Genomic DNA, 24,620 nt, shown 5'->3' with positions numbered 1-24,620 from the left:
GACCCTTTGTCTTGAAACCCCAATTTTTCAAGAATTAAGAGGGGTGAAATGACTAAATTTCCAGTACACATACAATACCTGAAAATGTAGTTGATTTTTTTTTAAGAATCTGAACTTTTGTTTTCACAGAAAACCAGATGGTGTTTTTGGTTTCAGGGTGGTAGTAGAATTTTGTTTTGTTTGTTGTTGTTTTTTAAAAAACAGGTGTGATAATCATTTTCTCCTGTTACTGTATTAGCACACGTAATTGCTAAATTCACAGGCAGCCATCTCCACTCTTTTACCAGCAGATGGTGAAAGTGATTTTAAGAGGAGTAAGGATTTTTCAAAAACCATTTCAGAACAGCATGAGATCTGCTCTTTTCCTCAATGGGTGTGTCAACCTCTGATGAACACCAGTGGAGCTCACATAACATCCTCTACCGTGCATTTGCCTTTAATTACTTGACAGTTACCCAGATTTCATGAAATTACTTGCACATTATCTAACAAAGCATTATGTACTTGCAGTAACTTTCTTCAAATCACTTTATAACCATTGGCTAATTGAATCACACAAATACTTCTATAAAATATGTAGGTAGAAAGTTTTACAAGCTTCATTTTACTGAATTCCCAGGTATGTCCCTGGCAGTGATGGAAGTTAAATGTAAGTCCCAAACTTATGAGGATAAATGCCCATGTCACATGGGCTCCTCAAATCGAAGTGATTTAAAATAAAATATTAAATTGACAAATGACTTCTTTTGAGAATGTAGGCAAATTTATAGTCACCTGTTAGTACCATTCTCTCACTCACATTTGGATAATTTCTTCTTTAGTTTGTTAATGCTTTTAATTTAAATTATGCATATACATGCACACGAATACACAAATATGGTTCACACTTTCAAGAAGGGCAAACTTCTTTTTCTCATTTTCCTGTTAGCTTATATTCCCGTGTCCCCTTATCATTCATTCATCTTCGCCCGCCTCCATCTACAACAGGGCCCCATCCTTGCTGCTCAGCTAACCTACATTAGCACAACCTGCTATGTGCCCTTTCCTATTGTCCCATGTAATCCTGTACAGATGTACGTGGAGCACAGAAGTATGAGTACAGATAAACACATACAATTTGCTTTTCATTGTTTTATTAGAGCTGAATCACATTATTAAACTCCTCTTTCTCACACAGTAACACCTAATGGAAATCCCTCTAAATTATCCAGTATAAATCTAATATTTTCTTTTTAATGGCCGCATCATATTCCAAAGCACCCTACTGATAGGTGCTTTATTTTCTGATTTTCAACAGAACAAACTGGCATAGTAAATATTTTCTTATATGTAGATGATTTTACTTCCATGGTATAAGTTCCCAAAAAGGCAATTCTCAATTTTTCTAGAGACTTTTCAAAGAAGCTATTTCTATCAGAAAACATATGTACTATGTAGAACATTTTACAGAATTTTAAAAATCTGTTAATTTGGAGAACGTTGACATTTTCATGACATTGCCTCCTCCACCCAAGAACATGTCTATGCCCTTATTCAGATTTTGCTTTATGGTTTTAATTAGATATTATTATGTTTATTATTATGTTACATGTATATGTCTGTTACTCTTCTGGTTGAATTTACTTCTAAGTATTTTATAGTTTTGTAACCATTATAAAGGTAGTGTTTATAAGCATGTCTTGCTAAAATAAGAAAATCAGTTTCTTTAGTTTCTGTGGTACAAAACTGGCCAACTTACGTAATTTTGTCGTTAATTCTATCGGTTTTTATCCAAAATAAATATATGTCTAGATATGTGCATTCCTGAGCAAAGGAGTGAAGCAACAGCACAGGCCCTGGCACTGATCTTGAGAATGTGTCCAACCCATTAACACCAACTATTATTCCTTTGTGTAGATAAATACAATGTCTGCTCTGAGACATGTAATAAATATATAGGTTGATTAAATTAATTTTAGGTATTATTTCTCAGTTTCTGACCACATTTTTTTTCTTCAGCCAGAAATGAAAATTTCTGTCTTTTCTTTAAATGTCTGGAATGATTTCATAAATTAAAAGTTTTGATGCATTACTTTTCTACCCAATAATAGCATGGCTGCTTTGTGTGCTGGAATTTGTTGATTTAATTTTCAATCTCATATTTTTAATTTCACATTTAAAAGTTCATATGCAAATATCATTTACCATTTAAAGTCCATGGATATAAATCTTAATAAATAAAATCTGTACAGTACTTTACACTACGATTCTATCTTCCAAATTGTTCTCTAGAAAATATTCTTGGTTTCAACACTCTTTTTTCTTTGCCCAAAGATCGCTCTGCACACATCTTTGATTAAGTGGCAACAAGCCCTAACTGGATAGCTCAGCTGACTGGAGCATTGTCCCATACACCAAAAGTTTCCATCTTTGGTCAGAGCGCACACCTAGGTTGCAGGTTCCATCACCAGTGGGGGCATGGAGGAAAAGCAACCAATCACGTTTCTCTCTCACATCCACATTCTCTTTCTCTCTTGCTCTCTCCCTCCTTCCCTCTCTTTCTAAAATCAATAAAAATATCCTCAGCTGAGGATTTCATGAAGCCCAATAAGGTGCCTCAGCCAACAATTTTCAACCAGTGGTGTTTAGAGGAATTGACCTCTTTTCCCTTAGAATGTCGAGTCTAAAAAATGACAACAGCCAACATGACAATAGCTGTCTGGTATGAATGAATCAAAAGTATACCTACATTTTTGTCAGATGAATAAAAGACACAGTTTTAGTATGTTACAGAATGTTAGTAATTAATTTATGTGTGCCAAGAGATGAAGTAGATTGAAAATCTCTGGTCGAGGCCATTGCATTACATGTTCTTAAGAAAACAGCTATGTTCAGTTATTATTATATTCCCAATATCTATCACAAGGCTAGACACTTTTTAATACTAAATATGTTTGCTAACTAGAGTTTTATGGTTCACTTAATTTACATTGATTCATTTTATCTTCATAACTACCCTATATGAAATGTTTTGTTATTGTCATTTCTCAGATGAGGCAACAGACTCGGAGCAGCTCAGAGAATAACTGTACAAGGACTGGAACCTGGTCTTCTGCTTCCCCTCCCATGTACTTGCTGCAGTTACCCACATGATCACGGCAGTGCACCCTCTGACCAGAAATTAGTGTATGGCTATTTAATTGGTTGTGTGATTCTGTCAATTATACCACTTGTCCACTTTTTAAAAATTACCCTGTGCCTTTTACTGAAGGAACATCTCATAAGCATGTACAGCCTGATGAAAAAGGGAAAAAAAAACAGAACTCTTTACCTTTCTGTATTTACTACCAACTTAGATTGATAATTTTTACTTGCACGTATACTCTGTCAAGACTTGATGTTATGTAACTGTGGTCATTTTGGCTGATGAGATTCTATGGTATGTAGTTAAAATTGCATTCTAGAGTTAAACTTTCAACTTTGTTTCCTGGGAACTTTTAGTTCAATATTATCCCTCATATTCTATAGTGTTTTCATATAAATTTAACGTCAGTGGTTTTCACAGGGTAAGGAGTTATGGTCTAATGAGGATAAGCATCTCATTGAAGGTCACAAACACACTGAGTAGCAGAATAGGTATGCACACGCCAGGTCCTGTGACATCAATTTCAGTGAGCGGTTCCTTTTACTTCCCCATCATGTACTAAGGTATATGAGGTTGTCCAGAAGATATCCAGCTATGTATTATGAAAAATAGAGACATTGACTGAAGAAGATACAAGAAACAAGAAACATTGTACATACGACAATGATGCCTCAGTCCTCCTCAAAGCAGGCAGCTTGACACCTCACACAGTTCTCTCAATCACCATCAGCTGCTCTGTCATATTTTCCTGACTCTCATCAGTGGTCTGAAATCTCTTCCCTTTCAAAGGTGATTTTAGTTCTAGGAAAGCCAGAAGTTGCAGGGCACCATATCTGAGCTGTAGGGAGGGTTGAGTCGCGTGGGTGATTTGATGTTTCACCAAAAAATTCTGCACGAGATGTGATGCATTAGTAGGCATGTTGTCGTGATGAAGCTGCCAGTCACCAGTTGACCATAGCTGTGGCCTTCTGAATCATTCAATAGTTTCCACAAAGAATTCCAAGTTTAACACAAAATTTAATGCAGATTCATTGCCCTACTCAGTCATTTTGAATGAGATGGACACACAGTACACATGCTCACTCAGTGGTGTCTACCGCCCCTTCACTATACTAGACGCCCCTGCAGTCTAGTACAGTGAAGTCATCATTGTTCACACATGCACATTCCAGTCCTCACTATCCCTGGCTGCCAGGTCACATCATTGTCACACAAACCATTCTCATTATATTAACAATGGCTGGACTTTTTCTGGACAGACCTCATATTGCAGGTTCTCTGTGTATTCGGTTTTGTTTATTTGTTTTGAGGATAATGTCTTATATGCAGCTTTCCATGTTGTTTCAAACTCTTTTATAGCAATAAAGGCTTTGCTTAGAAAAATTCCCCAAGTTTAGTTGGTTTTATCTGTTACTTGACATAAGTGCTTTCATCACAAACAAGTGGGATGTGGCACTCAACTCCATTTTGATTTCAGAATACTTAATCCCTCTAATTGGCATAACATTTAGCTATTTACTAGTTTTTTCCTTCACTAGAATTCAATAACTTGAACTTTGCTGGTTATAATACTTTTACTACTTATATTGATTTACATTCAAACCAACCAAATGCCACATTCATTCATTCATTCTTCATTCATTCATTGGTTACTATTAAAGATTATGTGCTTTATAGTTAATATAGGACTTTCAGGAATTCCTGTTTCTCTTCATATTTTAACCCAAATCCCTGAAAAGTAATTTAAGTACCCACTTCAAAGTTTAATCAAAGCAGAACTCAAAGAGAATAAGTTATCTGCCTGAAATAGTTTTTAGTTTTGCATATAAATCTTGATCTGGTCATCTTTTCCTTAAGGTAGCATTCCATTTAATCATCATAGAGCTCAAAAGTAGGTAACTACATAGCCAAGCTTAAAATTCTGAAAAATGCAGTCATAAGTGGATGGGGACCTGAGTCATAAGATTTTTCTTGTTGGTTATTTGTTTTTCTTTCTTATTTTTGACATCAATATGTAGTCTATATTTAGATTTCATTGTTTTCAGATTACAACCTCATAGAAATTATTAGAAAATCATCTCTATACCTTTACTGTATATCCCTAATATCCTAATTTAGACTTGTCATTTAACCTCATTGTTTTGTCTTCCAAATTATTTCTCTTCCACTCTCTTTTCTTCATGAGAAATCTCCTTTCTGTAATCTGCTACCACTGAGCTACCAGAATGCCCTAACCTCTATGAGGGGTGCCCAAGGACCTTAATTCACCATATGCTAAACAGCCCTCTCTTCCCCTATGGTGTATAGTCACATGTTCCAAAAGGACATTCCCCTTGGACTGTGCTCCCATAATATTATAATGGAGCTGAAACCTTCATATCACATAGTGCAGTGGTAGCCACTGTAATAGCATAGCACAACACATTACTCACGTGTTTGAGCTGATGCTGGTATAAACAAACCTACTGCCCTGCTAGTCATACAAAAATAGAGCACTTATAATTATAACCAGTACCTAATAATTGATAACAAACAACTGATACTGGTTTATGTACTTACTATACTCTTAATCACTATTTTAGAGATTACTCTTTTATGTATCAAAAGATTGCTATAAAACAATATGCCAGCAAATTTATTTTAAATACTAAAGTCCAAGGGAAAAAATAAACAAGTAGAACTATTGTATATCAAGCAAACAAGCTTCTGTACAGCAGATAAAACCATCAACAAAAAGAAAGGCAACCTACAGAAAGAGAAAATATTTGTAAACCACATATCCAATAAGGGGTTAACACCTAAAATATATAAGGAACTTAGAAAATCTAATAGAAAAAAAAAACACAAATAACCCAATTTAAAAGTGGGCAACGAACTTGAATAGACATTTTTCCAAAGAAGACATACATATGGCCAACAGGTACATGAAAAGGTACCAATCTTCACTAATCATCAGGGAAGTAGATCAAAGCCACAATGAAATATCACCTCACACCTGTTAGGATGACTTATTAAAGAGAGAGAGAGAGAACAGATGCTGCCAAGGATGCACAGAAAAGGAAACCCTTGTATACTCTTGGTGAGAATGTGAACTGGTTCAGCCACTATAGAAAACAGTATGCAAATTCCTCAAGAAATTAAACAGGGAACTACCATATGGTCCAGCAACCCCATTTCTGAATGCATGTCCAAAACAATTGAAATCAAGATCTCAAAGAGATAGCCATATCCCCACATTCACAGCAGCATTAGTCACAACAGCCAAGACATGGAAACAACACAGATGTCCATCAGTGCATGAAGGGATAAAGAAAATGTGAAATACAGATGTATATACACACTGTACACACACATACATACACAATGAAATATTCTTCAGCCTTAAAAAAAAGAAAATCCTGTCATTTGCAACATGGGTGAACCTTCAAGGAAATAAGAGAAAAAAAACACTGTATGGTATCACATGTGTACAAACTTCAGTTATAAGATGATAAGGTTTGAGGAGCTAATGTTTAACATGGTGACTATAATTGATAACACAGTATTGTATAATTAAAATTTTCTAAGTATTTAGAACTTATACCTTCTCACAAAAATATAAATATGTGAAATGGTGAATGAGTTAATTAACTCAATGGGGGAATCTTTTCACCATATATATACATACATACATATATATCTATATATCACATTATACATTTTAAATATCTTATTTGTCCATTTTACATCAATAAAACTGGTGGGGGGAGTAAACGCTAGAATCCAGAACTGGGCTGAAACTCAGGAGCAACAAGTAAGTTCAATTACCAGGAACGGACTACTTCCAAGAGCCCTTTGACACATCATAGAATTATTTTCTCACCCAGGCATAGGCGGCACTGTGAAGTAACAAAACTGAGGTTGCAAATGGGTGAGTGGCCCCAACTCTGGGAAGCTGAGAGTGGCATGAAATTGTGCAATGCCTGAAACACCTCATCAGAGATAAATTCAGTTGCACTCAATATAAATATAAGTCTTTGGGTTGAAGGCTAAAATTCATAATGCATCCTAGCAATTTCTGAACAATAGGGAACCTACCTTTCTTTCATGGCTTTCTTTCTCCGTATACATATGGTCAACAGTGCATTTTTCATCTCCTCTGTATTCAGCTAGCTCCTACTCATTCTTTAGTTTTTCACTCAAATAAGTAAAACCTTATTCAGTTCATCACCAGAAAAAGACTGTAAAACACTTGAGGGTAGAACTGTTTCTTAGTCATCTGGGGAGGCAGTAAAATATACAAAATACACATTTTTTCCACCTTTGTTATTTTTAAGTGTACAGTTCATCAGTGTTAAGTATGTCCACATTGTTCTACAACCAATCTCCAGAACTTTTCATCTTGAACAACTGAAATTTTAGACTCATTAAAGAACAACTACCCTGTAATCAAAATATTCTGATACTGGCATAAGAACAGGCACATGGATCAATGGACCTGAATAGAGAGCCCAGAAATAAACCCATGTATCTATAATCAATTAATATTCAACAAAAGGGACAGAAGCATAAAGTGGAGTAAAAATAGCTTCTTCAATAAATGGTGCTGGGAGAGCTGGACAGCTACATGTGAAAAATAAAACTCAGCCACCAACTTACACAAGTGCTGGTGAGGCTGTGGACAAAAGGGAACCCTAGTGCACTGTTGGTGGGAATGCAGACTGGTGTAGCCACTATGGAAAACAGTATGGAATTTTCTCAAAAAACTAAAAATGGAACTGCCTTTGGATCCAGTGGTCCCACTACTGGGAATATACCTAAGAATCCTGAATCATGAGTTCAAAAGAACTTATGCACCCCTATATTCATAGCAGTGCTATTTACCATAGCCAAGTGCTAGAAACAGCCTAAGTGCCCATCATTAAATGAGTAGATCAAAAAACTATGGTACATTTACACAGTGGAATTCTGATTTCCATCAGAAAGAAAGATGGAAATCCCACCCTTCATGGCAGCATGGATGGAATTAGAGATTATGCTAAGTGAAATAAGCCAGGCAGTGAAAGACAAATACCATATGATCTCACCTACATGTGGAACCTAATAAACAAAACAAATGAGCAAAATAGAACCAGAGACACTGAAATAAAGAACAAACTGACAGTGACCACAGGGGACTGGGGAGGAGAATAAGCGGGGAAAGAAGGGGAAGGGTCTAGTCAAGGAATATATATAAAGGATCCATGGTAATAGACAATAGGGTCAGGACTGACTGGGGGGGGTGGTGAGTAAGGCAGGGGAGAGCAATGGCAGAAATATTAGGACAACTGTAACTGAACAATAATAAATAAATAAATACCCATTCCCTTCTCCTCCCAGCCTCTGACAACTACCTGTCCACTTTCTATCTCCATGACTTTTACAACTCTAAGTACCTCATTCAAATGAAATCGAAGTATTAGTTCTTGTGTGTTTGTGTGTGACTAGTGTATTTCACTTAACATAATGACCTCCAAGTTTACCCATGCTGTAGCATATGTCAAAATTTCCGTCCTTTTTATAAGGCTTAATCATATTCCACTGTATATACCATATTTTGTTTATTCATCGATGGATGGACATGGATTGTTTCCACCTTTTGACTATTATAAATAATGCTGCCATGAACACAGTGTACAAAATCGCAAGACCCTGCTTTCAAATCTTTTTGATATATACCAAAAAGTACAACCACTGGATCATATGGTAATTCTATTTGTGTGTGTGTGTGAAACTACCATACTGTCTTCCATAACAGCTGCACCATTTTACATTCCCACCAACAGTGCTCAAGCATTCCAATTTCTCCTCATGCTCATCAACACTTGCTATTTTCTGTGGTTTTTTAATCTAATGGCTGTGAGTTAATAATCCACATCATAAAGTCCATGGCTGAGCATAGAGCAAATGTTCAATAAATACTCATGGAATTTAATTGGAAAAGAGTTCAGCCCAGTAGCATCCGAGGAAGCTGATGCATGTTACCTGGTGCAGTTCCATCTCAAGGGTGCTTGGAATGGAGCCTGTTTTGTTCTCATGTGCACTTACGCTAACACAACTTCTATCTTCCTACTTTCTCATTCATCTATGTTTTAAACTATCTGAACGCATTCACAACATTACAGTGGGAAATTTTAAAAATAAATTGTAATTCCTAGTGTTTTGCCAGTCAAACAAACAGTCATTTTTCTAGGTGTATCTTTTCTATGCATATATTCTGTTGCATTAAGTTTACATGTGATCAGTAGACATGTAGAAGAATACTACCTCCGTGGACATGGAGGAAAAATTCATATAATACAAATAAATTTCACATTGCTTCAAATTGAAAGGGAGAATTGCTAAGGGGCTATATAACAGAGGTCTTGATCTTCTCTGTGTCAGGTGTCAGTGAGGAGGTGACATTTAAGTGTATCTTTTTTCTATATGCATATTCTATTAGGTATTTAGAACAGCATGTGTACTGTAACTAGCAATAACTCAATCAAGAGACACTAATTAATCACCTTCTGCATCTAAATACTGGTCCATTGGGTTATAAAGAAAAACCCAAGAACTGGACTTGTTCCCAAGTGACAAAGACTGAGAATAACATCCACACTCTGCAGAGGCCCTCTACCAGAGGAAGTTCAAAGTTCTCAAATGCAGTAATGTAACTGTAAAAGACAAGTTAAAGGGAATCTAATACCCATCCAAATGTATCTAGTGTAATCATTTGATTCCAGAGGACACACCAGCCCGCCATTTTTCCTTCCATCAGTGAACGAACATGCCCAGCACACTACCTACATTACATCAAGAAGCACCGGCAGGCTGGCACAGTTCTTCCCATCTGTAATAGTGCAAGGTGCTAGAAACTGAAGTAAAAGATGACCCGACTCCTTCATCTGTTCAAAGCAATGTTCACAGGAGTGTGGTCCTTCAAAATGCCAAATATTTCGTTTCAAAACTTGAAAAGCAATCTAGAAGTGACAAGAAGAGTAAAGATATCTCAGAAAAAAGTAAACTGATAAGTCAGAATTTATGGAGTTCCTGCTTCTGAGTAGTATCATATGAATGGGGAGAGAAGATAAAGATGATTTATTCACCACTGTCATCTATTCTCCGATGAAGAAGAGTCCGTCCATGATATACACACAAGCAATGAAACCTATAAACAGGTCTGCAGTCCCATATTTTTGCAATCTAGGTCCGTCATGGGGGTCAAGCATTGAATAATAAGATTGCCTTGTGGGTTCAATGTGAATCCCTCACTTAATGGGCATCACTACACCATGTTATCATTTAAAACATGTTAAAAACATGTTCCCTGTATCTCCTTCCCATATTAGCTGCTCCTCTAGGTGGAAGTACAGAGGGCTAAAACTTAGAAAATAAAATTTTTAAAAACCTCATTTATGATGTGCTGACCTCATTTTCTTCTTCCATATACAACTTGCTTCAATTCCTGGGCCTCTCATTATGCTATTTTACCTACACAGCATATTTTCCATAACCCTTCTAGCAGCACTTACATGATAACCCTGTTGGTATTCCTAATTCTCCCTAACTCACTCCATTCCCCAAGCCAAGCACCACCTCCTTTGAGGTCCCTTAGTACTCTGCACATATATTGTGGTATAATAAGCTTGTGCTTCAGCTACATTTTCACCTGCCTTAATAATGCACAGTAAGGCTGCTTGCTCCTATAAGCCACTACACAAAAACACAAGACACAGAACACAGGCCTCAACCTCAGCATCACGGTTTCAAACCCCACATTCAGCTCATTGTGTTTGTCTGGCTCTCTATAGGTCTGATTTGCTCTTTTATTTTCTCAGAGGTAGTGTGATTAATCATGATAATAATCACAGTAGCTGCCAATTTTTGGAAGTTTACTCTGTTCCAGTCACTATGCTAATCATTTTTCACATGTTATGTTAGTCAATCATTGAAACAATGCTTAGGTGAAGATAATTAGTTCAATTAGCTATATTAGCAAACTGATAGAGAAAAGGAGTTAAGAACTTTGTCCTAAAATTCTTATCCTTATACACTCTCACATTTACTAGAGATGATATCTGGAAACAGAGTGTTGGCTTTAGAGACACATAACACTAGCTGACTTCAAATTCTCTCTCTGCCCTTCGCAAACTGGGCTGCCCTAAGTTCATTAACTACTCTGAGACACATCTGTTCACCAATGAAATAGTGTGGTTGTGAGTGTTAACAACAACTCTGTATATGAAATATAAAAGAAAGTAACTACCATACAGGAAATGCTTGCCAAGTGTTATTTCTTTTCCCCTCTCCTAAGTGAATTAGACACCCTTCAACTCAAGAAATATCTTGATGGCAATGGTGTATTCTGGGGTTTCTAGTATAATAATGCTACCATAAGTAATCAATAAATGTTTTATGACTGAGCAATATACACTTCTTATTATTAAGAAAAAAGATATATTCACGTACTAATCAATTTTAAGGTTAAAAAAGATCCCTTTTTAAAAAGCTACTTTAAACTCTTTTCTTAAATTTGGAGTCTTCTACTGTCCATTAACAAGACTATACAAAGGATATGAAAAGTGACTACTTGACATAGGCTGTCTGGAGACACATCCAATGACTACAGAGGAGAATCCTAAGCCAGTTTGTAGCTATTAGACTACTTTAAAAATACAGGACCTGGTCTGCTTGCCAAACTCTGATTTAATGTGTTGTGTAACAGGGCAATGCATAAAAGACATGCATCTGAAAGCATCTCTAGTGAAAGATCTACTAGGTACTTAGAGGAAAATAAATCAAGACATACCCCGATTAACTCAGTCTAATAGAGAAAAGATGTATAACATAATGTGGTAAATACTTCTTAAAGGATTCAAAAATGATGATATAACAGCACAAAGGAAGGCAATATTCACTAAGCTTGAGGGATCAAGAACTCAATACACATTTGATCTTGGTCTTGTAGAAGAGTACAATTCACAAGGCGAAGAAGACAGAGGGATGTTTCATACAGAGGGAATTGTGAGAACAAAGGCACAAATGCATGAAAATTAGGTTGTAATATGTTCACAAGATATCAAGAAATCCAATATAGCTAAAGCAAGGGGCAAATAAAGATATATGGTCAGAGAGAGGATGGGAAGGGAACATACAGTTAGACTGTTAAAGACCTTCACACCCAGGCTAGGAGCACAGAGTCAAAGCAGAACTTTTGACTCTACCATTTCAACCCTGAGAATATTTTTATTCTGCTCTTTTAACCCAGTGGTACATAAATTCCTATCTTTGTATGTGTGTGTACATATACATAAACATATATGAGATAAAATGTGCTTTTTGTTTTGATGCTAAAAATAAAAAAGAATACATAATTTAAAAATCAATGATGTAATTGATATTAGTAGACATCACTGGTAGGGATCATCGAAAGTGACTAGAACTGACAGCAGCTAAAACTGCACATGCTAAAACTTGCTAGGTACTTCAAATTGACGGAAGAATCCAATTATCTTAGTAAAATTTATTACATCTGAACATTTTTTGTTTCCCAACTACTAGACTGGTTAGAAATAATAGCTACCTAAGAAAAAATACAATGTCAGAAGCTGTAATTTGTTAAATGTGGTAAGAACAAAACTGGCTAAAAAGCACAGGCAAAATTTAAGTAAACAAAGGAGGGTTAACACATCTTGAATATAAGAAATAAACTAATTTAGCCAAAAAAAGTTCTGGTGTTAAGAATTAAATGGCAACCCTGACCAGTGTGGCTCAGTTGGTTGGTCATCATCCCACAAAGCAAAAGACTCACAGCTCCCAGACAGGACACATGCCAGGGCCATAGGTTCAGACCCTGGTCAAGATGCATACAAGAGGCAGCTGATCAATGTTCCTCCCTCACATCAATATTTCTCTCCCTCTCTTTCTCCCTCTCTTCCCTGATTTCCATAAATAAATAAAATCAGTTAAAAAAAAAAACAGAATTAAATGGCAGATGAAACACAGAGTCTGAGGAACTTTATAACTGTCAATGTTTGGCGACAACAAAAACTAAGTTTTACCGCAAGAAAATGATATAACAACTTCCAGCCAAGATGGAGGCATAGGTAGTCGCACTGTGCCTCCTTGCACAACCAAAACTAAAGATAACAAAAATTTATAAACAAAAAACAACCAGAACAGAGAGAAATGAACGGAACGGAAGTCTAACTACCATACACCCATACGTCCCTACCATACGTCCGGTAAGGAGGGGCGGAGTTGGAGGCCTACGGAGGGGGGTCAGGGGTCAAGGGGTCCCAGCAGGAAAAACCTGCAGCAGGTGCGCAGGGCACAGGCAGCAGTTGCCGGACCCCAGAAGCGTGGGGGCAGCTGACAGACCGGTGGCAGACTCTGGGCGTGGGAGGCAACGAGCAGACCCAGTGAGGCTCGCAAGGCAGCTGGCTGTCCGCAGCCACACATTTGAGAGCAAACTAAGCAAAAATGGGCAGCGACACAGACCATGCAACCCAGGGACCCATTGCTGGGAAACAAAGCCTAAAGGCACTGACTGAAAACACCTGTGGAAGTTGAGGCTGGGAGATTCGCTCAGCCTCACAGGAGGCTCCTTAGAGAAACCCACAGACTCCAAGAAAGCACACAAGCCCACCCACCCGGGAGACAGCACCAGAAGGGCCCAATTTGCTTGTGGGAAGCAACAAAGGGGACTGAAGTCCTAGACAGGGTGGAGCAGGTGCCATAGTTACCTCTCAGACCCTGCCCCCACATACAACGTTACAACCCAGCAACTGAGGTGCCCTACCCTGGTGAACACCTAAGGCTCTGCCCCTCATACGTAACAGGCATGACCAGACCAAAGGAAAAAAATAGAATAAAATTAAAAAGATGGCTCAAACAGAGTTAAAAGCCCCAGAGCCAGTTTTTTTTAAGTGACTAAGAGATAGCCAACCTATCGGATGCACAGTTCAAAGCACTGGTGATCAGGATGCTCACAGAATTGGTTGACTTTGGTCATAAATTAGATGAACAAATGCAGGCTACAATAAGAGAAATGAAGGAAAATGCACAGGGAACCAATAGTGATGGAAAGAAAACTGGGTTTCAAATCAATGGAAGGGACCAGAAGGAAGAAAGGAGCAAACAAACAGAAAAGAAGAAACAAGAATTCAAAAAAATGAGGAGAGGCTTAGGAACCTCCAGGACATCTTTAAACATTCCAACATCTGAATTATAGGGGTACCAGAAGGGGAAGAGGAAAAAGAACAAGTAGAAAAGTTATTTGAACAAATAATAAAGGAGAACTTCCCCAATCTGGCAAGGGAATTAGACTTCCAGGAAGTCCAGGAACCTCAGAGAGTCCCAAAGAGGTTGGACCCAAGGAGGAACACACCAAGGCACATCATAATTACATTAGCCAAGGTAAAAATGAAGGAGAGAATTCTAGAAGCAGCAAGAGATAAGGGGATAGTTACCTACAAAGGAGTTCCCATCAGAATGTCAGCTGATTTCTCAAAAGAGACCTTGCAGACAAGAAGGGGCTGGAAAGAAGTATTCAAAGTCAGGAAAGTCAAGGACCTAAATCCCAGATTGCTCTATCCAGCAAAGCTTTCATTTAGAATGGAAGGGGAAATAAAGTGCTTCTCTGATAAGGCCATGTTAAAGGAGTTCATCATCACCAAGCCCTTATTATATGAAATGTTAAAGGAACTTATCTAAGAAAAAGAAGATGAAAAATATGAACAGTAAAAAAAGACATCAAACTCACAGTTAGTAACAACCATACCTAAAACAAAAGCAAACTAAGCAAACAACTAGAACAGGAACAGAACCACAGAAATGGAAATCACATGGAGGGTTAGCAACAGGGAAATGGGAGGAGGTGAGAGGGGGAAAAGATATAGAGAATAAGTAGCATAGACAATAGGTAGAAAATAGACAGAGGGAGGGCAAGAATAGTATGGGAAATGTAGAAGCTAAAGAACTTATGGCACATGGACATGAACTAAAGGGGAGGAATGTGGGTGGGAGGTAGTGGGCAGGGTGGAGGAGAGTGAAGGGGGAAAATGGGACAACTGTAATAGCATAATCAATAAAATATATTAAAAAGAGAAAATGATATAACAGAAGCACTATTCATTAGTTATTATAATTCACTGGTTAACAAATGCATTAAATGCCTGCCATGGACCAAGAGAGAGGAGTTATTGAGAAGTAGTTACAGAAATAAGAGTCACCAGTTAGCAAATTCTTGCAAAAATCATCATAAATACTGAGTGTAGAATGCTGGCAGTGGGAATGAAGAGTAAAAAATTCAAAGAGCATTTTAAGAGATGAAAAAATAGTCCTCACTGATTCATTATACATAGGTTAAAACATAGCAGGCTAAAGAATATTCTCTGGCATATATGCATTTCAAAAATTAGAGAGTAACCCACAATGTCTCATGACCCATTAGTTCTAGATAAGTGAAAATTGAAAAAAAAATTTCTGGATATAGCTAAACAAGCCATTATAAACTTAAAAGAAGAAAAGAAAATAGGGGGGTATAAAAAGCAAAGCAAAATAAGGAGTGGAAATCAAAGGCACAAAGACAATGGTTATATAACACTCATTCTAAAATCACATAGGCAAAGGTGATCAGAGTCTTTCAAAGTCTGTTATTGTTGTTATGGTAAAAGAAATTAATAGAGGAATAGGAGGTGATTCAACAAAAGGTTAAACAGCTGGATAGGGCATCAGCATTGCCTATAAAGAAGGAAAAGTAGAGAAGGGAAAACCTCAAATTAGTTTAGTTAGAAGATACACCCAAGTGGTAATAATTTCACTTTTCTGGCCCTCCCAAAGTTGTATGAGTTCTACATCCTTGTATCAATGTCTTCATACTTAGAAATTCAGAGTGAATTCTGGTTTTTTGGCTAAACCATGCCTGACAGGTATGGTATAAAAGAATTAAGTCTGAATAATTTAAGGAAGCTAGAAATGGGAAAAGGAATGAGCAGGGGGAAAGGAGGGACAGAAGAACCTGTAATAGAGAAAAAACAAGTAGAATGACCTCTTTTAAAAGATCAAAGGACCAGTACTTTAAGAAAAATCTGATCATTGCAAACAGATTAATGGCAGCAGCAAGTCATCTGGAGAAGCAGTGGGGCAGCAGCACATGACCTTTCCAAAGAAAGAAGCAAATATCTTAGGAAAGTAGGAGGTATTTAAAAAAAAAAAAAAAGATAATAGTGCCCCAAATAGAGTCACTTGTTCTACAACAAAATCACCAAACCAAGACTAGCCTAACTGCAGGTTCAGCCTCTTCCAGAATGTAATCTCAACCGGTCAGCACCAGTGAGGTAATCTGCCAGACAGACCCCTATTCCTCTGCCCAGGGAAAATGAGGTGACCTTCTTCTTCCTTGTGCTGCCTTCTTCTGCCTATGAAAGGCTGCCCCATTCCTGAATCACTGAAATAAAGCCAATTCGATCTTTAAATTTACTCACTTGAATTTTGTTTTTTAATAACAGAGGTAAGCAGGAAACTGGGGTCAACTGGATTGCTGAGAGTTTCAAAACATGATTAGGAATTAGAGGGTCTACCTTACACAAAAATCTAGGGACCCAAATCAAATCACTCAGACTTTCGAAAGGATTTTCCTGCATACCTGAATATCCCATTCCAACACTAATACCAGAAAATAGAACCCTTACTCTGTTACCATCCCAGATAAAAATAATCACATGAACTGCAGAAAAGAATAATTTGTTCTTTCCTATTTGAACCCATAAACACATTTTTCAAAAATGCATGTTTTTATACATCTGTCAAAGATAGAGTACAGATACCATTAGTAAAGGTCATTGGGGTCCATTTCTTCCACTGAGGAAGATACACATGAGTGCAAATTAAAAGTGCACTACAAAAGTGTTATGAGTTCCAAGTGCCTCCAATCTTTTTACTTATATATCATTAACAGTCTAGAAGAATGTTGCATATCTTGTTTTAATCAAGTACACATCCTCCAAGAATGAGTACATGTTGCAAACACAAATAAGCTCTGATTTCCTTCACAAATATCATTTAGATTTTTTAAATTATAGAATAACACAGTATTTCCCAAACTTGTCTTCACATAAGAATCATATGGGAATTGTTTAAAGCTCCAAATCCAGACAATTAAATTACAAACCACCCACAAAATGAAAAGGGAACCCACTGTACAGGAGAACATGCTTGCAAATGATACATCTGATAAGGGGTTAATTTCTAAAATATATAAAGAACTTATACAACTCAACACCAGGAAGACAAACAACGCTATTAAAAAACGGGCAAAGGATCTAAATAAATACTTCCCCTAAGAGGACATACAGATGGCCCATAGACATGTGAAAAAAATGTTCAAGATCACTAATCATCAGAGAGATGCAAATTAAAACTACAATGAGCTATCACCTCACACCTGCCAGCATGGTTACCATCAATAAATCAACTAACAGCAAGTGCTGGCATGGATGTGGAGAAAAGGGAACCCTAGTGAACCAATGTGGGGAATGCAGATTGGCACAGCCACTGTGGAAAACAGTATGGAGTTTCCTCAAAAAATTAAAAATGGAATTGACTTTTGATCCAGTGATTCCACTTCTGGGAATACGTCCTAAGAATCCAAAAACACTAATTTGAAAGAATATATGCACCCCTATGTTCACAGTTGTATCATTCACAATAGCCGAGATCTGGTTTAAGTATCATTAAAACAGATTTTATAAAGTGTAATGAAATATGCTGTCAGATGGGAAGAAAAATTAAAAGTGCAATTCACACTGTTATAGTAGCAATGCTCACAGCAGAATGTAATCCAGTCTCTACAGTTCACGTGATTAAAGACTTGCAGGGAGCCTAGCATTTAAATTATTAATCATCGCAGTTTCCTTTGGTGGAAAAAAAAAAAACCTGTATGCTACATAAATGGGGGAAAGGTCTTTTTCTTTTTTTAACTTTTGCAAATTGACTGCCTGCTTAAAAGAAAAGAAAAAGCTCTACTATCACCAATTCACCTAAGTAACAGCTAAGCTTATGATACCAAATGACAGAGTGTGCTTCAGACAATGTTGTGTGCAAAGATCTAGAGAGCCAAACACATTGGGAGGATTCAGTAGTTATTACAAATGCAAACCTCCAGGCCAAAGCCAGATGAACCAACAAATTTTTAAATTGTGTGCACAGTTTCTCATGCAGAGGTAGGGACAATTTTAGACATTGGTAGTCCCACCCTGAAACACCAAGAGGGAATCAAAACAAACCTTTAAAAATCGGTCTCTGTTTTGCTGACTTGGAAGTATCTGTTACACTTAAACAAGTGAAAGATGATGTGTCTTTTCAACTTCTTCACTGAGCCAATACTGGACTCACCAGTTGCCCAATCAAAAGACAATGCTTCTTCCCAACAACCTGAGTTGTTACTGTTAAATTAGTTAAACAAAGAGGCCATCAGAGTGAGGTGGCTCTAAGGCTACGGTGGGATAAGTAAGCAAACTCAAATCTAAGCCTGTAAATATCTCAAGGTCATGAATTCAAAACCTAAAGGCATGAAGCTGTAGCCAATCAAATAATTTCCTTTCTTTGTTTCCACACCTTCACACTAAGTCTTTTCCCTGGTTCCTGTAGGCAGATGGCTCCTAACCACTTCCAGTTTGGCACTGCCAGATTGGAATCGAGTTTTGCTCAGTTAAACTCATAGTTTTTAATATGCTTCAGTTTATCTTTTAACATACATAACTCTGAAAATAAGAAAATCATAAAAACAAATTTAAAGTGTACCCTCCTAGCAGGTATCAAGAATCACACAGAAATCATCTAAAGCAACTTTTACTTTGAATCTGGTCAGGAAGAGCAGCATTTGGGGGATATTGATTATTTTAAGCTGGTTAGTTATTTATAAGAAACTGAAGGGGTTCAGAATGAATTTCCCAAGAATGGGCCTCCATGGCATGCAGATTATTCCAAGCGGAAAACAATTCAAGGCAACAAACTCAAGAAGCGCTTTTCATCTCCCGCTTACCTGGCTAAAGGACCTGAGGTAGAAAAACCTGCTCCTACTGCTCTGTGTGACCCAGTAAGGCTTTGTTCACCAAATGTTTGCTCTTTCTCACCTACCTGTGAATTGCCTGCTTTCCTTTGAAGTCCCAGACCCCTGCCTCCCTCTCCCCACACAGAATGGCATGAGCCTAACTGCCCTTGGGCCCCAAGTTCTTGTGGAACCCTGTATGTACATACGTGATTAACTGGGTTATTCTCTTCTGTTAATCTGTCTCATGTTAACTTGAATATTAGACCAGCCAGAAGAACTAGGAGGGGAAACAAGGAAGTTTTTCTCCCCCCTCACACTGGTCAGCAATGTGTATTATAAGCCAATTATAAAGTAAATGAGACAATTTAAAAATCATTCTAAGCACAAAACATATTGCAACTTTTCATACAAATTTGCATTATAAACTAAATATACTTTAATCCCAAATGAAGGACTCAAGTGAACTTTTTTGCCTAAACCTTATTAAATGGTTGATGTGATCAGCATTTCAATTCTGCTCTTAGCAAGAATTTTGGATAAATAAAATATTTATTCTCTAAATTTTAAAATGGCTCCAAGTGGGTAATACTAAGTATCATTAATATTAAATATCTCATTCCCTGAAAGATGGTCTATGTTTTTCATACCCATGCTAAAAAGATTATAAAGAGTTTTCCCAAAAATATTATGACACAAAAATACCTCATTGTTTGACTTTCCTGTCCAGTGTTGCTGGTGGCTTCCATCGCCAAGCCCGGATAATGGGCGTGCTGCTGTCAGCAAGACCTCTCTGAGTGAATTGAAACCCCTCTTTTGTGGAACTCATTCAGTAACCTGTACCTGCCTCTAAAAAGAATATAATTACATTTGTATGTCTTACAGTTGGCAGACCAATGAAGGAAAATCGTCACTCTTTTTAAAAGCCTAGCTCTCTCTTGGTTGCATTCACTTAATTCTAGAGGTCTTGGTCCTCGCCTGGAATACGCAGCCATTCTGTCACTTTGTTTCTCTCACCACGAGCTAAATCAATGCAAAAGAGCCACTTTTGAGGACAGCTGTCTTTCTTCCAGCCAGACTCTGACAATGCAAACATAGCGGTGTCCCCATTCTTTTGATCAGGACTCTCACAGCCTCTGACTGGGCAGAGAGGGAGAGAGGACACAAAGAGGAAAGGAAGAAAATTGTAACACAGATTTCAGGAGGCTAAGGATTCGCCTTCTTTTAGGTGAAGAATTCTATTTTATAAGAATCATAAAAACATTCCCACAATCTGGCTGTGGTCGAGGTACTCAGAGCAATGAAGGAGAGCAGATTTTGCCCCAAGGGCTGTGACTTTGGCCTAGGGATTATTTTGGCTGATTAATTTCACAGCAGACAGACTAAAGCTCTGAAAACTGAGAAGTTGCGTTTAGGAGGGAAATCTCTGCTTGTAAGAATGCCTCCCTTTCTGTACTAGGAGTGGAAGACTACATTTCTAGAAATTCTTATCAGTGAAGAAGGCATGGGCTTAAAACTGCATAACAAACATGCCCTGGATTATTGTGCTTTGCCTGGTAACCTCCCATAACTGGGGTCCCTGTTCCCCCAACATTTTTTTTTGCCTTTAGCTAGAGACAGTATTTGAAGTGACAGCTTGGGCCACTTTGGGGAGTTACTCTTTTCCTGCATATCTCCCATGTATACAGGAGGTATACATCTTATTAAATTTCTATTTGTTTTTCTCCTATAAATTCATCTTTTTTTAAAGGGGATGTCTCAGCCAACAACCTGCTAAGGAAAAGGAAGAATTACTCTTCCTCTCCCACAGCAGAATTACCCAGATTTTGTTTAGCAATAAATGTTTATTGAGCTGTGTGACTTTGGAAAAGTTACTTAGCTTCTCTGTGCCATATTTTCCCATGTGAAAATGAGTAGAGTAATATTTCTCCTCTACAGGAGGTTGTTGGATTAAAAGGGACAATGATATAAAACACTTCACTTACTTGAGTAATTGCCCAATAAAGTTAACCTTTATTTTGAAAGCAGAATTGAATGAAGATCTCCAAAAGCCCTAGCATCCTCTCCAAATGTCTTCCAAAAAGAATTTGGTGAATCCAGTATCCTTATCTACATTTATAACATACATCGCACCCCACATTCCAAGGTATACACCCATTAATGTCCCAATATTTTATGACAAATACTCTATATTGAGGGGCTTAATAATTTCCAAAATGGAAATGTATTTGGAAATTGAAAAAAAAAGAGAAAGGTGACTATACAAGAAACAAGGGTGGAACGGCATACACCTACGTCAGACAGAAGTACTGTGGGGGAGGAGGGAGTGAAGAAGAAACAGCCACAGGTGTCCAAACACACCCACACACATTAGGCCTGAATGTCCTCATGATGCTTGGTGTCTCTCACAGTAAAGAGGCCTTGATTTCACTTGAGGAGCATTTAAGTCTACATGGATAGAAGGCAGGTTTAGGGGCCTTGGCCTAGACCTACTGAATCAGAACCTCTGGAGGGGAGGAGGTGGTGGAGCCCAGAAACTGACATTTGACAAGAAGCCCCTCCTGCTCAAAGTCCCTGCTGGGACGAAGACCACAGTCTGTGTGCCACAGTGCAGGAAACTACGAAGTGACGTCCCAAGTGAGAGTTTGCTCTGCTTGGTAAAGCAGGCCTATTCTTGCCTACACTTGCTTTTCGAGCTAGGCACACATGGAGGAAATGCATACTTCCTCGCTCAGTACTTGTAACTGCCTCCCAATGAGGAAAACCAAGAGCCTAGTTTCCAGTAACCAGGAAAGTGTGTGAAATTCATTATCACAGGAGAATACACTTCGCCTCTTCATCGCTAAACTATAATAGGTTATAATGTGAAACTAAATGACATTTGCCATTTTCCTACAAATAACTTGATGTTGTTCTCTTTCAGTATCAAATGAATTATCATTAAAATGAATCCTGGTCAAACAGACTCCTCAAAAATACCACAGTTACTTTGTAATGGTACATTGTTTAATCACCCTGTCACCACACAGCACTTACCACATAATTAGATAAACAGTAATTATCATTTGAGGAGCCAATAACTAAGCAGAATTAGCACATGGTAAAGGTAATCACTGTCTTATTGGATACACAAGGAAAGCAGATCTTCAGTGAAGGCCTTATAATTAAGCCACTGAAGCACATCTCAAGACTCCTGGGTTTTGGACTATACCACCTGAATAAAAAAGGAGCAAAGTCAAAGAGAGAAAATTTAGTGAAATGGTGAGTCATCTACTGTATCATCATTTCAGAACTTAAAGCTAGCATCATCAGTTCCCCCTTCCCATTTTAAAAATGCTAAAATCCAAGTGAATCTATACAGCTAGGGCATAGGAAGAATGCAAAAGGAAGTAATAAATGTTCTAGCAACATTTATTAATTGAATAATAATTATTCACTGAAGTACTGCCCATAAATGTCCTGCATTGGGTAAAGTGTCATTGGAGTTGGAAAAGGAAGCACAATTCATTCAGAGAACGTTAGGGATATAGTAGAGAAAGTGAGAGGAAATAAAGAAAAGAAAAAAATCTCAAATGAAAAGCACTAGCAAGAGCACAGAAGTGCCGTCGCCAGGCCAGTTGCATCACGACAGTAAAGGTGCCCAGAAGGAGGCCAGTTCAAGGTGCAGACGTAAGGAACTAGACTGGAATGGAAATCTCAGCAAGGAAGCATCATGGAAACAAAGAAATAAAAAGGAAGGAAAAATTAACAGCCCTCTATATTCATCCCCCACCTCATATCCCATAGTCAAGCCTTACCAGCCCTATGTTCTGGACAGAAATATTTTACATGCCACACTGACTAGAAGCCTAAGGCTACAGAAAACAATTCATTTTCTTTCAGATGTGTTATCTTTACATTTTATTTCATGCTAATGAATTGTGAATTACTTCCAGATACTCTTTCCCCCATAGAAATATGTCCTTGGAATCATTATACTGTATAGGAGATTCAGAAAAGACTCTTCTATTTCCAAATAATAGAGCGCAATTTTCCCTTGTTTTTTTAACCTTAGCTGCAAGGAAGTGAGTTAATCATATTCTTCAGTTTATAGAACACTGTCATCATTGTAAGGCCTCTCTCTTGTTTTAGCTTAATTTCCAATTTATTTCTAATCCTCCCTTGTCCCAATACCCCCATCCCTAAACTGCTTGCTATATGTCCTAAAATATCCCCATATCTTTATAAAGATAGTAAGTTTATATGAATGTATTTAATTTACAAAAATATGTTAGAGTGTATATCTCATTTTTTCTTAATTTCTTAATATCTATCCAGGTTCTTAATACCTATTCATGTTGCTTTCTTTATATCTAGTTTGTTGCCTTGAAGTGCCTTGTTAAGCATAGATCTTGTGCATTTTACTTCCACAGTTCCCTAGTTATAGACATTTGTTGCTTCTAATTCTCAAATACTATTCCCAACACCACCAAAATAGATAGATGAGAGAGAAAGGTAATCCTCAAATATATTCCTTTACCTTTGTTAGAATTTACTATAGGGTATACCTAGGCCTGGGTGAGTAGTCATGGGTGTATGCTCACATAATTTCACTAAATGCTATCTGACTGCTTTCCAAAGTGACTAGATTCCCACCAGTGATTGGGTAAGAAATAAGGGTGGGTTGGGTTTGTTTTTTTTTCTGTCCTGAGTACTTTCCATATATTCATAAGTTTTTTACCTGTATTTCCCATCCTATGGATCAAAGCTCTTCAAATTAAATAAAGAAGAAGGAAGGAAGGCTTATTTCAGAAAGCACAAGGTCAACAGTGGGAATGCAGTAATTTGGGTGGAGCAGGAGATTAAAAAATGCTACAGTTTGCAAGGGCTCAGCCTTGAAATAGACAATGCGAAGCTCAAGACATAATGCAGGAGTATGGTGCATCTTCTATGGAACCCCCTATTTTCCTTCACAAAACATTACACTTGTCATAAATCCACTCTGCCATTTATACCTCATGTGATCCAAAATGACACCCTTGGGGCAGAAAACAAACAAAAGCTTCAATTCAGACATCCACTGACTCCCTGCCTGGGAGACTTTCTGCTATTATCACCAAGCAATAAAAATGGGGGAGGGTGAAGTGTTAGGTCCCAGGTCCCTAGGATTAATGATCAGCCCTCTAGAAATCTGTCTGAAACCCCTGAACAAGAACCAGCAAAGTCAATGCAATATCCTGTTCAGAGACTGAAAACAAGCTTAAAGCCACTATTAAACAGATAAAGCTAATAGCCCCAAGTCCTAATGCAAACACCTCTCTGATCTCAGGTGTACTCATTTTTTTATGTTTATTATGATTACTGTTCTGTAACCACGTCAACCATCCCACAGTCTCTTGCTTCTTACTCTGCCTTGAACTCTCTCCCCACATATCCACACAGCTCAGCCCGATGTTGCTCGAGTGT

General features: G+C 37.6%; 1 protein-coding gene across 1 annotated transcript in view; it reads right to left on the bottom strand.

The window, feature by feature from the left end:
* The window catches only part of TAFA2 (TAFA chemokine like family member 2), a 428,493-nt gene that overhangs the window by 207,431 nt on the left and 196,442 nt on the right, over positions 1–24,620 (bottom strand). The window lies entirely within an intron of this gene.

Source organism: Phyllostomus discolor, chromosome 2, assembly GCF_004126475.2.
Source record: "Phyllostomus discolor isolate MPI-MPIP mPhyDis1 chromosome 2, mPhyDis1.pri.v3, whole genome shotgun sequence".
NCBI lineage: Eukaryota > Metazoa > Chordata > Mammalia > Chiroptera > Phyllostomidae > Phyllostomus > Phyllostomus discolor.
Note: the sequence above shows the minus strand (reverse complement) of the source record. Positions and strands in the feature narration are given on the sequence as shown.